Genomic DNA, 12,539 nt, shown 5'->3' with positions numbered 1-12,539 from the left:
AGCAATCCGTTTCTAGAGTTCTAGAGTTCCTCCGTGGAGATGGGAGAATCTTCCAAAAGTACAACCATTTCTGCAGCACTCCACCAAACAGGCCTTTATGGTAAAGGTAAAAGACACATGACAGCCCAAAAGCCACCTAAAGACTCTCAGACCATGAGCAAAAAGATTCTCTGGTCTGATGAAACCAAGGTTAAACTCTTTGACCTGGATGCCAAGCATCACGTCTGGTGGACACCTGGCACCTTCCCTACGGTGAACCATGGTGGTGGCAACATCATGATGTGGGGATGTTTTTCAGCAGTAGGCTTTTTCCACCACTGCTTGTAAGGATCGAGGCAAAGATGAATGGAGCAAAGTACCGAGAGATCCTTGATGAAAACCTGCTCCAGAGCACTCAGGACCTCAGACTGGGGAGAATGTTCACCTTCCAACAGGACAACGACCCTAAGCACACAGCCAAGAAAACGCAGGAGTGGCTTCGGGACAAGTCTCTGAATGTCCTTGAGTGGCCCAGCCAGAGCCCGGACTTGAACCCGATCGAACATCTCTGGAGAGACCTGAAAGTAGCTGTGGAGCGACACTCCCCATCCAACCTAACAGAGCTTGAGAGGATCTGCAGAGAAGAATGGGAGAAACTAATACAGTTGTGCCAAGCTTGTAGCATCATACCCAATAAGACTCAATGCTGTAATCACTGCCAAAGGTAGTTATGTAAATGTGATATTTACATTTTTAGCAAACATTTCCAAAAACCTGTTTTTGCTTCATCATTATGGGGTATTGTGTGTAAATTGACGAGGCGAAAAAACAGGTTTGTAAACGTAACAAAATGTGGAAAAAGTAAAGTGGTCTGAATACTTTCCGAAGGCAAGTATTGCATTTTTTGTAAATTTTACATTTATCTCTGGTGGGCTTATGGCATTGATATTCAAATTTGTGTGAGGTTGCCAAAATATCAGAGATTTTTTTTTATTAAGATTCTGATATTCCATATTAATATACAAACGTTTTGGAGAAAGATCATTTGAAAAAAAAAACATTTAGTAAATGTATTTATTGGATTCTTTTAACATGCCTCTCAAAGCACTTCATGATGACAGAAGTGAGTGCTACGGGGCATTATAGTCATTTGATTCAGTTACACAGTGTGTTATCCTCAAAGCGGGCGAAGAAGGTTTTGGAGCGGCAGGTAGCCTAGTGGTTAGAACGTTGGACTAGTAACCGAAAGTTTGCAAGATCGAATCCCCGAGCTGACAAGGTGAAAAAATATGTAGTTCTGCCTCTGAACAAGGCAGTTTAACCCACTGTTCCTAGGCCGTCATTGAAAATAAGAATGTGTTCTTAACTGACTTGACTAGTTAAATGAAGGTAAAAAAAAGGTGTTTAGCTTGTCTGGGAGCAAGATGTCGGTGTCTGTGATGTGGCTGGTTTTCCCTTTGTAATCCATGATTGTCTGTAGCTCCTTGAATTGCGACTCCACTTTGTCTCTGTACTGATGTTTTGCATGTTTGATTTCGTTACGGAGGGAATAGCTACATTGTTTGTATTCTATCATATTACCAGTCACCTTGCCATGGTTAAAAGGGGTGGTTCGCGTTTTCAGTTTTGCACGAATGCTGCCATCTATCCACAGTTTCTGGTTTGGGTAGGTTTTAATAGTCACCGTGGGAACAACATCCCCTATACACTTCCTGATGAACTCAGTCACCGTGTCAGTATATACAGTGGGGAGAACAAGTATTTGATACACTGCCGATTTTGCAGGTTTTCCTAATAGAAAGCATGTAGAGGTCTGTAATTTTTTATCATAGGTACACTTCAACTGTGAGAGACGGAATCTAAAACAAAAATCCAGAAAATCACATTGTATGATTTTTAAATAATTAATTTGCATTTTATTGCATGACAAGTATTTGATCAGCTACCAACCATTAAGAATATCGGCTCTCACAGACCTGTTAGTATTTCTTTAAGAAGCCCTCCTGTTCTCCACTCATTACCTGTATTAAATGTACCTGTTTGAACTCGTTACCTGTATAAAAGACACCTGTCCACACATTCAGTCAAACAGACTCCAACCTCTCCAGAATGGCCAAGACCAGAGAGCTGTGTAAGGACACCAGGGATAAGATTGTAGACATGCACAAGGCTGGGATGGGCTACAGGACAATAGGCAAGCAGCTTGGTGAGAAGGCAACAACTGTTGGCGCAATTATTAGAAAATGGAAGAAGTTCAAGATGACTGTTAATCACACTAGGACTGGGGCTCCATGCAAGATCTCACCTCGTGGGGCATCAATGATCACGAGGAAGGTGAGGGATCAGCCCAGAACTACACGGCAGGACCTGGTCAATGACCTGAAGAGAGCTGGGACCACAGTCTCAAAGAAAACCATCAGTAACACACTATGCCGTCATGGATTAAAATCCTGCAGCGCACGCAAGGTGCCCCTGCTCATGCCAGCGCATATCCAGGCCCATCTGAAGTTTGACAATGACCATCTGGATGATCCAGAGGAGGAATGGGAAAAGGTCATGTGGTCTGATGAGACAAAAATAGAGCTTTTTGGTCTAAACTCCACTCGCCGTGTTTGGAGGAAGAAGAAGGATGAGTACAACCCCAAGAACACCATCCCAATCGTGAAACATGGAGGTGGAAACATCATTCTTTGGGGATGCTTTTCTGCAAAGGGGACAGGACGACTGCACCGTATTGAGGTGAGGATGGATGGGGCCATGTATCGCGAGATCTTGGCCAACATCCTCCTTCCCTCAGTAAGAGCATTGAAGATGGGTCGTGGCTAGGTCTTCCAGCATGACAACGACCCGAAACACACAGCCAGGGCAACTAAGGAGTGGCTCCATAAGAAGCATCTCAAGGTCCTGGAGTGGCCTAGCCAGTCTCCAGACCTGAACCGAAATCGGCAGTGTATCAAATACTTGTTCTCCCCACATATCCCAGTTCACATAATCAAAATAATCTTGAAGCATGGATTCCGATTGGTCAGACCAGTGTTGAATAGACCTTAGCACGGGTACTTCCTGTTTGAGTTTCTGCCTATAGGAAATGAGGAACAAAATGGAGTCGTGATCTAATTTGCTGAAGGGATGATGGGGTAGGGCCTTGTTGGCATCTCTAAAGGGGGAGGAGCAGTGGTCTATTGTTTTTCCAGAGCAAGTACTACAGTCAATGTGTTGATTGAACTTCAGTAGCGTTTTCCTCAAATTTGCTCAAATTTGCTTTGTTAAAATCCCCAGCTACAATAAATGCGGCCTCAGGATGTGTGGTTTCCAGTGTGCATAAAGTGTAGTTGCACTGTAGTTCCTTGAGGGCCGTCGTGGTATTGGCTTTAGGGGGAAAATACACAGCTGTGAGTGTAACCGAAGGGAATTCTCTTGGGAAGTAATACGGTCGGAATTTGGTTGGAATTTGATTGTGAGGTATTCTACGTCGGGCGAGCAAAAGGACTTGACTTTCTGTATGTTATCACAATCACACCATGAGTAGATAATCATGAAACATACACCACCACCTTTCTTCTTTCTGGAGTCCTGGAGAGTTCTTTATTCTAGTCTGCGCGATGAACTGAGAACCCAGCTGGCTGTATGGACGGGGACCGTCTATCCCAAGACAGCCATGATTCCTTGAAAGAGTATGTTACAGTCCCTGATGTCTCTCTGGAAGGAGCTCCTCGCCCTGAGCTTGTCTACTTCATTGTCCAAAGACTGAACATTAGTTAGTAACATACTTGGAAGTGGTGAATGGTGTGCACGCCTCCTGAGTCGGACTAGAAGTTTACGCCAAATATTTCTTCTCTGCTGGCAGCATCTTGGAGAAGCCTCTGGGATGAACAAAGGATCCAATTTGGGAAAGTTGTATTTCTGGTTGTAATGCTGGTGAGTTCCCATCACTCTGATATCCTGAAGTTCTTTCCGGCTGTATGTAAGAAAAGAAGAAAAAAAACGTTCTGGGCCAATAATGTAAGAAAATACTGCAAAGTTGCTTAGGAGCTAGAAGCAGAGCTGCATGTCTGTCGGCATCATCTTACTCCGTCTGACCTATGCTCATATTTTGCATTGAAACATATGGCGATTGTGTGGTGATATCCTTAATATTCAATGAACCTGAGCATATTAATATAGTTTTTTATTTAAGTTGATTAAAATACTCAATCTATCCATGGTGCCTTTACCAAGATTAAAAACAATGAAGAACAATTAAAAGCTTCTTTACTGTCCCCAAGACGTTTGGAGTGGACAGGCAGTCGTTGATGCGAAGAGAGAAGAATAAGATCAGGTTTGACGGAATTAGAAAAATATGATTATTGGACTACTTCTCATGCAGTTACTACTACTCATGCATATTGTTGTCCCTCATTCTCCTGTGTGTTTTAATGTTTTTTGTTCATCTCATGTACCTTTGAAATAAAACAGTAGAGTGGGAGATTTGAAAATGTCTTCAGACAGGCTTTAGGATGACATGTTTAACTAATTAACAAGAATAAGAGTACATCAAATGTGGACCAGCTTTCAGATCATTCATAAAAAATATTTGTGTTACAGTCTTTATGCATGGCGTCTTATCCACAGAGGACCGGTGCCAAGCAGTAACACACCTGAACCAACTATTTAAGTCTTGATTGAAGTCTATGATTAGTTGATTGGTTGAATCAAGTGTGTACTGGTTGCCAAGAACAAAAGTCTGGGCCCATATTGATCTCTATGGATACGATTGGATTACCCATATCTGGCTTGTATTGCCTGTCATACACACTGAAGTGGAGCAGTGCATATTAAGCTACTGAACCAACCAATGCCCCAATACCTATATTCACTTGGGAAAGAGCTCTCAAGAAAGAATTTCGCTGTACTGATTTACACCTTATACTGTATATCCTATAAACTTTGAAACTTGAACACCAACTTGATGTATACACACGCTCACAAACACAGTTAGCAGCTAGTAAATAGTAAATATAGTGGTTGGCTTAGCTTTGGACCATGGTGACACTTACATACATACATGCACAGTTATACACACACTCACTCAGGCACACACACTATCCCCACTCCCCATCTACCCTCAGAAAAAAAGGTTTTGATTTGTTCTTAAAGGGGTATAAATGCTTTTCACTGTAATAGTACCTTGTAAGGTATTCCCTTTAATCTTTAGTTATAGGTACATAATTGTACTCTTGCAGTTCTTATCTTAAAAGAGACAATAGTGTACCTTAGGGGTCAAGATAGTACCTTACCATGTACAAAAGCACACCTTTGGGAAAAAGTAAAAATGTGCCTTTTTAGGGTGCCACCACAGTGACAAAGTCGTGTTCTTTTTAAATTGCAGAAATGTACCTCTAAAACAGTTTTGGGGTGTTGTTTTAACAACACCTATATCACATGTATAAGACCCATATTAAGGGTTACCTCAGTAGTTGGATGAGCGAAAATGTCCCTTCTGCACCTTGACTGAATTCATGCTAAATGTGTAGTCTGTTATTGCTATCCTTGTGATGCAAAACAGATGTGCATTGGTCAGTCTGTTTCTCTATTTTTGTTTCACAATGTTCATTGTTGAAAATGTTGCTTCACATGAACAAGTGCTGACAAAAAATGACGTCACCTTTTGCACACTGCTTCAGAAGTAGATACTCTGTATCTGACACAAGGCTCCAGAAATGGGTAACACCTGATCTTAGTTCACCTTGCAATGTGTCATTTGCCTGCAGCTCCACGGTCTCACTCTCTATTCGAGCATGGTCAGGACAGAGGGCTGTGATGACTGGGGTCAAAGATGACACTGGCACATGAAAGGGGTTCTCAATTAAGTTTAAAAACTCCTTGTACTCCATAATATTCTTGAATCTTGACTCAAACTTCAACTTCAACGCTTCCAACACACGCACAAATGCATCATAGCTCAAATATTGCAGTATGTCTGGGTTGGATGTGGTGACCGCTCTGAGTTTTGGGAACTTAGCAAACTGTCTGTTAGGTTTGAACAGAGTGGTGGTTATATTTTGAAATGCTGTGAGAACACGCAATATTTTGCCCAGAGTTTTAGCTTTCCCATAGAGCTGAAGATTCACCGTGTTCAGGTGGCAGGTGGTCAGTTAAAAAAAGCCAGCTTTAATATACACTGTGGATCATCCAGCTTTGGCTCCTCTCCCCTTGCTTGCAACAAATTCACGGATTTGAGGGAGGAGAGAGAGAAATCTTTCCAGAACTCTGCCACGAGACAGCCATAATGTTCACCACCTGCACAACTTGCTGCATCACATTCTCAAAGTCACAGTCTTTGAGTTTAGCCACAAGTGCTTCCTGATGAATGATACAATGAAACGTAACAAAATCGGGAATATCCTCTCGCATGTTTGGGGCGCCATCAGTGCACACAGATGCCAGATTTGACTAGTAAATATTATTATCAGCAAAAAAATGTAACAAGGACTTTCAGAATATCCTCTCCTCGTGTTTGTCTCTGAAGGGGCAGTTAACATAAAGGTTCCTCTCTGAACGACATGTTTTAAGGGAAGCGGACCCAAACACATAATTGGGCAATGTCACTTACATCAGGGCTTTCGTCAAGCTCAATACTAAAACATGGCGCTACGGATATGTCAGTAATAAGTGGCTTACCAATGTCCTCGCCGATGTCTTCTATGAGTCTTGTTATGGTCAAGTCTAAGAGTTGCTTTCTCTTCATTTGCTCTAAAATAGCTTCCTTGTTTGTGAAATCAGCATACAATATTTCGGCTGAGGCCAAAAAACATTACTTGACCATCTCCGCATCTGGGAAGGCCTTCTTGTTTCTCGCAAGTATCCAAGCAATCTCATATGTTGCCTCTTTCATTTTCTCTGCAACAATGCTAGATCTGTCCATCATTTGTTGTTGTCCTTTGAGCTGTTCTTTGAGTTGTGCTATTTTGTTGTTTCTGAGGTTGCTTTGAGGCGGAAATGTTTTGTCAAAGTGGACATGGTGTGACTGGAAATGTCGCTCTAAATTTGCTCGTTTAAACAATTGACTGCCTTCTGGCAAATAAGACCAAGTGAGCTAGTCCCATCATGTAGTACAAAAAACTACTTGACTGTCCATTTCTATTGGAATTTTCTGTGTTCTTCTTGAATCGACTACATCCTTCTCTTAGCCACTGGAACAATGTTAGCTACATTAGCTAAGTTAGCTAGCTGCATTTCCCCGCTGCCATCTTCCTGATTTTTCTGGTTCTCCGGTGGTTGTTCGTTCATAGCTGTCACGTTGTTCTCCAGCTCTTCCCCCTCATTTTCATTGTCAATAGATAGGTCACTGTAGCTGAGCAGTTGCATTCTATTTCAACAAACATTCTATTTCGGCCTATCTGTTCAACAGCTGTGATATACTGCCATCTATCTGCTGTCCAGGGAACAATAGATATATTCAATGAAGGGATTCAGGCCTGCATTAAACACATTAAATTGAAATTGCATCATTGTTATGTATTATGAATGGAAAATAGGAAAATCACTGCAAGTCGCGGGCCGCAAGCAGCCTGTGGGCCCGAGCAATGAGTACCGCTGCTGTAGGTTGTAAATACATATTTGCATATTTCCCAGGGTGCCTTTCAAGTAAATGTTTGAGTTATCAGTACCACCCATTACTGTGTTTGCTAGTGACAGAGAGATTTATGCATTCAATGACATTCTGTCCTGTAGCCTTCACCGAGTGAGTTCCAGGTACACAACAAATACTAGTTGGTCACCTCTAAATATAGGCCTTTGTCAGAGGAGATGATTTACCCTTTCCATCTCCCCCATTTCACATCCTGATGCTGGTTCTATATCAGGCCCATGCAAAATCTCAGATTGAGTCTCAAATGGTAGCCTATTTCCTATGTAGTACTCTACTTTTGACAAGGACCCGTAGGACTGCCATTTGCGAAATGCTCTGTCTGTCTCTTCTATTCCAAAACACAGTGGTCAGAGAACTGCCATGCAGGCTCCTGAGGGGGACAGTTTTACAGCGGAGATGTTATTAGGTCAAATTGGTTATGTAAAGGGTTTAGCATTACGCTGTAATAGACAGCATTCCAGCAGAGACAGAGGAGAAGGAGGGAAGGAAATGTAGCAGGGTAGCGTGAGGGAGAGAGGGAGGGAGCCAGAAAAGAGGTTAGTAAGCCAGTTGGAAATTGAATAAAACTTGTCAGTGTGCCGCTCCAATCCAATGATGAGCTGAGCTTTCAGTTAGTCAGGGCTTTTGTAAATTAAATAGGAGATTTGGTTACAGCGATATAAGACAACCTAACTGTTACTCTGTGTGGTTGCGTCTCAAATGACATACTATTACCTACAGTGGGGCAAAAAAATGTTTAGTCAGCCACCAATTGTGCAAGTTCTCCCACTTAAAAAGATGAGAGAGGAATGTAATTTTCATCATAGGTACACTTCAACTATGACAGACAAAATTAGAAAAAAAATCCAGAAAATCATATTGTAGGCTTTTTAATGAATTTATTTGCAAATTATGGTGGAAAATAAGTATTTGGTCAATAACAAAAGTTTCTCAATACTTTGTTATATACCCTTTGTTGGCAATGACAGAGGTCAAAAGTTTTGTGTAAGTCTTCACAAGGTTCTCACACACTGTTGCTGGTATTTTGGCCCATTCCTCCATGCAGATCTCCTCTAGAGCAGTGATGTTTTGGGGCTGTTGCTGGGCAACACGGACTTTCAACTCCCTCCAAAGATTTTCTATGGGGTTGAGATCTCGAGACTGGCTAGGCCACTCCAGGACCTTGAAATGCTTCTTACGAAGCCACTCCTTCGTTGCCCGGGCGGTGTGTTTGGGATCATTGTCATGCTGAAAGACCCAGCCATGTTTCATCTTCAATGCCCTTGCTGATGGAAGGAGGTTTTCACTCAAAATCTCACGATACATGGCCCCATTCATTCTTTCCTTTACACGGATCAGTCGCACTGGTCCCTTTGCAGAAAAACAGCCCCAAAGCATGATGTTTCCACCCCATACAGTAGGTATGGTGTTCTTTGGATGCAACTCAGCATTCTCGTCCTCCAAACACGACGAGTTGAGTTTTTACCAAAAAGTTATATATAGGTTTCATCTGACCATATGACATTCTCCCAATCTTCTTCTGGATCATCCAAATGCTCTCTAGCAAACTTCAGACGGGCCTGGACGTGTACTGGCTTAAGCAGGGGGACACGTCTGGCACTGCAGGATTTGAGTCCCTGGCGGCGTAGTGTGTTGCTGATGGTAGGCTTTGTTACTTTGGTCCCAGCTCTATGCAGGTCATTCACTAGGTCCCCCCGTGTTGTTCTGGGATTTTTGCTCACCGTTCTTGTGATCATTTTGACCCCACGGGGTGAGATCTTGCCCCAGATCGAGGGAGATTATCAGTGGTCTTGTATGTCTTCCATTTCCTAATAATTTCTCCCACGGTTGATTTCTTCAAACAAAGCTGCTTACCTATTGCAGATTCAGTCTTCCCAGCCCGGTGCAGGTCTACAATTTTGTTTCTGGTGTCTTTTGACAGCTCTTTGGTCTTGGCCATAGTGGAGTTTGGAGTGTGACTGTTTGAGGTTGTGGACAGGTGTCTTTTATACTGATAACAAGTTCAAACAGGTGCCATTAATACAGGTAACGAGTGGAGGACAGAGGAGCCTCTTAAAGAAGAAGTTACAGGTCTGTGAGAGCCAGAAATCTTGCTTGTTTGTAGGTGACCAAATACTTATTTTCCACCATAATTTGCAAATAAATTCATAAAAAATCCTACAATGTGATTTTCTGGATTTTTTTTTTCATTTTGTCTGTCATCTTTTTAAGTAGTAGAACTTGCACAATTGGTGGCTGACTAAATACTTTTTTGCCCCACTGTATATAGTGAACTTTTGAACAGAGCCCATCTGACCAGAGCAGTATGGGCCCAGTCAAAAGTAGTACACTATATAGGAAATGGTTACCATTTCAGACACACCCTTAATTTGTTTGTCTGACCCATATAATGGTTTAGAGTACTTCCAACAACGCACATTTTTGGTGTAGCCCCAGATAATGATAATCTCATCAGATTCAACTCATTGAGGTGTTGATGATTAGTTGACAAGTTGAATTAGGTGTGCTTGTCTGGGACAATAACCAACATGTTTTACTGTTGGGGTACTCGAGGTCTGGAGTGGGTAAGACTGGTTTAGATGGCTAAGTAATGCTGTCAATGATAAGGTGTCACCCTGACCTCCTCTCTCTATCTCACCTGCAGTGGTTTGGTCTGTAAAGTCTTAATAGCAGCTATCACATCAGCGGGAAATCACAGAGAACCTTTTGTACCAATTCTCCTCCTTTGGAGCAGTGTGTGCTCATTTGAACACTGTGTGCTTGAGTGAATTGTGTACATTCATGTGTGTGTGTGCTTGCTTGCCTTGTGCATGTGTGTGTCTGTGTGTGTGTATAAGCCTATGTGTGTGTTCTGTGTTGTGCTGTATCTTAGTGTGATGAGCCTGCCTGCAGCAGCATTCTCCCCAGCCCCTCGCCTCCTTCCTCTGTTCTGTGATTTCTACTAGAACACTCTGTCCTTGACAGCTCTCCTCTCTCCCCCTCCTCTCCTTCTCTCTCTCATCTCCCTCTCCTATACTCCTCTCCGCTGTGTTCTTTATCTCCTTCCCCTTTCCATCTTCTCCCGATTTTTCATCCTCTACAGCCACTACCCTCTCAACCAGAGCAATCAGTTCTCTGCTCCCATTCTCCCTTTTCTTCTTCCTCTTTTATCTCCTATTCCTTCCCCTCCTCTTCCTCCCTTTCTTCTCTCCTGATTCTCCATCCTCTTCTTCCTCCACTCTCTCTCTTCTCCTCACCTTTACCACCGGCTTGCAGGTATATCTGTTCCTGGCCTTAGTAAAAATAAGTTAAATAATAATCATTCTAATAATAATAATAATGAAATTGTACAGTGCATTTCTGGCACTCAATGTGCATGAGGTAGAACACACACACACAAAAAAACAGCAACATTACATCAAAAGGTACGATAAACAATCACAATATATCAAAACCCATGACCTATTAACGCAACCTGACAAAGATGTTGGTTCCCAATTGGGGATCAGCCCTCCCACCGTCTGCTGGAACGGTGGCGCACGGAATGCAAAAATATTCTTAGAAATATTTAACCTCCACTCATTAACAAGTCCAATAGCTCAAATGAAAGATAAACAACTTGTTTATCTAGCCAGCAAGTCAGATTTCTAAAATGTTTTACGGCGAAAACATAGCACAAATTTATGTCAAACCACCACCGAAGACACACCGAAGACACAGCTAATTTCCATAGCCAAATTGAACAAAATATGCAATCACCAAACGCAGGATTAAAAGAAAAATAATTTCACTAACCTTTTGAAATCTTCATCAGATGACAGTAATATAACATGTTACACAGTACATTTATGTTTTTTTCAATAATATGCTATAAATATCCATAAATCTCTGTTTACAATGACGCCATGTTAAAAAAATGCTACTCAAATGTCCGGAGAAATGACGATGGCTTCGGCAGATGCCGTCAGCTAACATGGAATACACAACATAAACTTTGACTAAATATGCATGTTCTACATATATATAGAAAGATACACTTCTTCTAAATGCAATCGCTGTGTTACATTTATTTTTAACGTTACAGATTTCGTTCACTAAGCTATAATATGAGTCGGCGCTCAGGAATTAGCATTTTGGCTCCTCTATCTCGGAGTCCACAGAAACCCAAATTTAACACATAAATATTCCCTTACCTTTGCTGTTCTTCCATCAGAAGACCTGGAAGGGTTTATACTTACCAAAAACAGCTTTAGTTTTGAAGTCTGTGTCTTTCGGTTATCAAACACGACATATTTCGGTTGAAATGCAGCCAAAAAGTAAAGTGGGTGCGCACCAAAACGTCGAAATTACATATTATATGTCGACTAAACTATGTTCAGAACACAGCGTTAGCATGTTATATAGCTTCACAGCAATTCTCAGGAAGAACAGAAACACACGCATCGTTTAATCAATCTTGGAAGAAAGACATCACCGGAGCAGAACGCGCATGAGAGTAACCTGTTTTCTCGCGTGACCGAAAGGTTTCGGCCCGCCAAAACTCTCGTGAGCGCGCGATTCACACAATGAGAAGCCCCATTGAAAGCGGACATCGCGCTGAAGGCATAGAAACTGTTCCCAGGACTGTAGGTGCTTGGGAAGGGTGGGGGCGATGACGTCAAAGTTGGGCCAACTTTTATGATGACAAGAGAGAGTTTGGGAGAATGAGTGCCCTGAGAGTTCTGCTTTACTTACAGACATAATTTAAACGGTTTTAGAAGCTTTAGAGTGTTTTCTATTCAATAATAATTTTTAATTGCATATATTAGCAATTTTTGACAGATTTTTTTTCTGTTTACTATGGGCACGCAATCACCCCAAAGGGGGCAGCAATCAGCCCTATCCCCAAGGGGTTTTAAGCAAATTAAGTTTATAGGTGCTTACATTTGGAGCCTTTGCTTTGCTTTGTTAA

Source organism: Oncorhynchus kisutch, linkage group LG9, assembly GCF_002021735.2.
Source record: "Oncorhynchus kisutch isolate 150728-3 linkage group LG9, Okis_V2, whole genome shotgun sequence".
Lineage (NCBI taxonomy): Eukaryota > Metazoa > Chordata > Actinopteri > Salmoniformes > Salmonidae > Oncorhynchus > Oncorhynchus kisutch.
Note: the sequence above shows the minus strand (reverse complement) of the source record.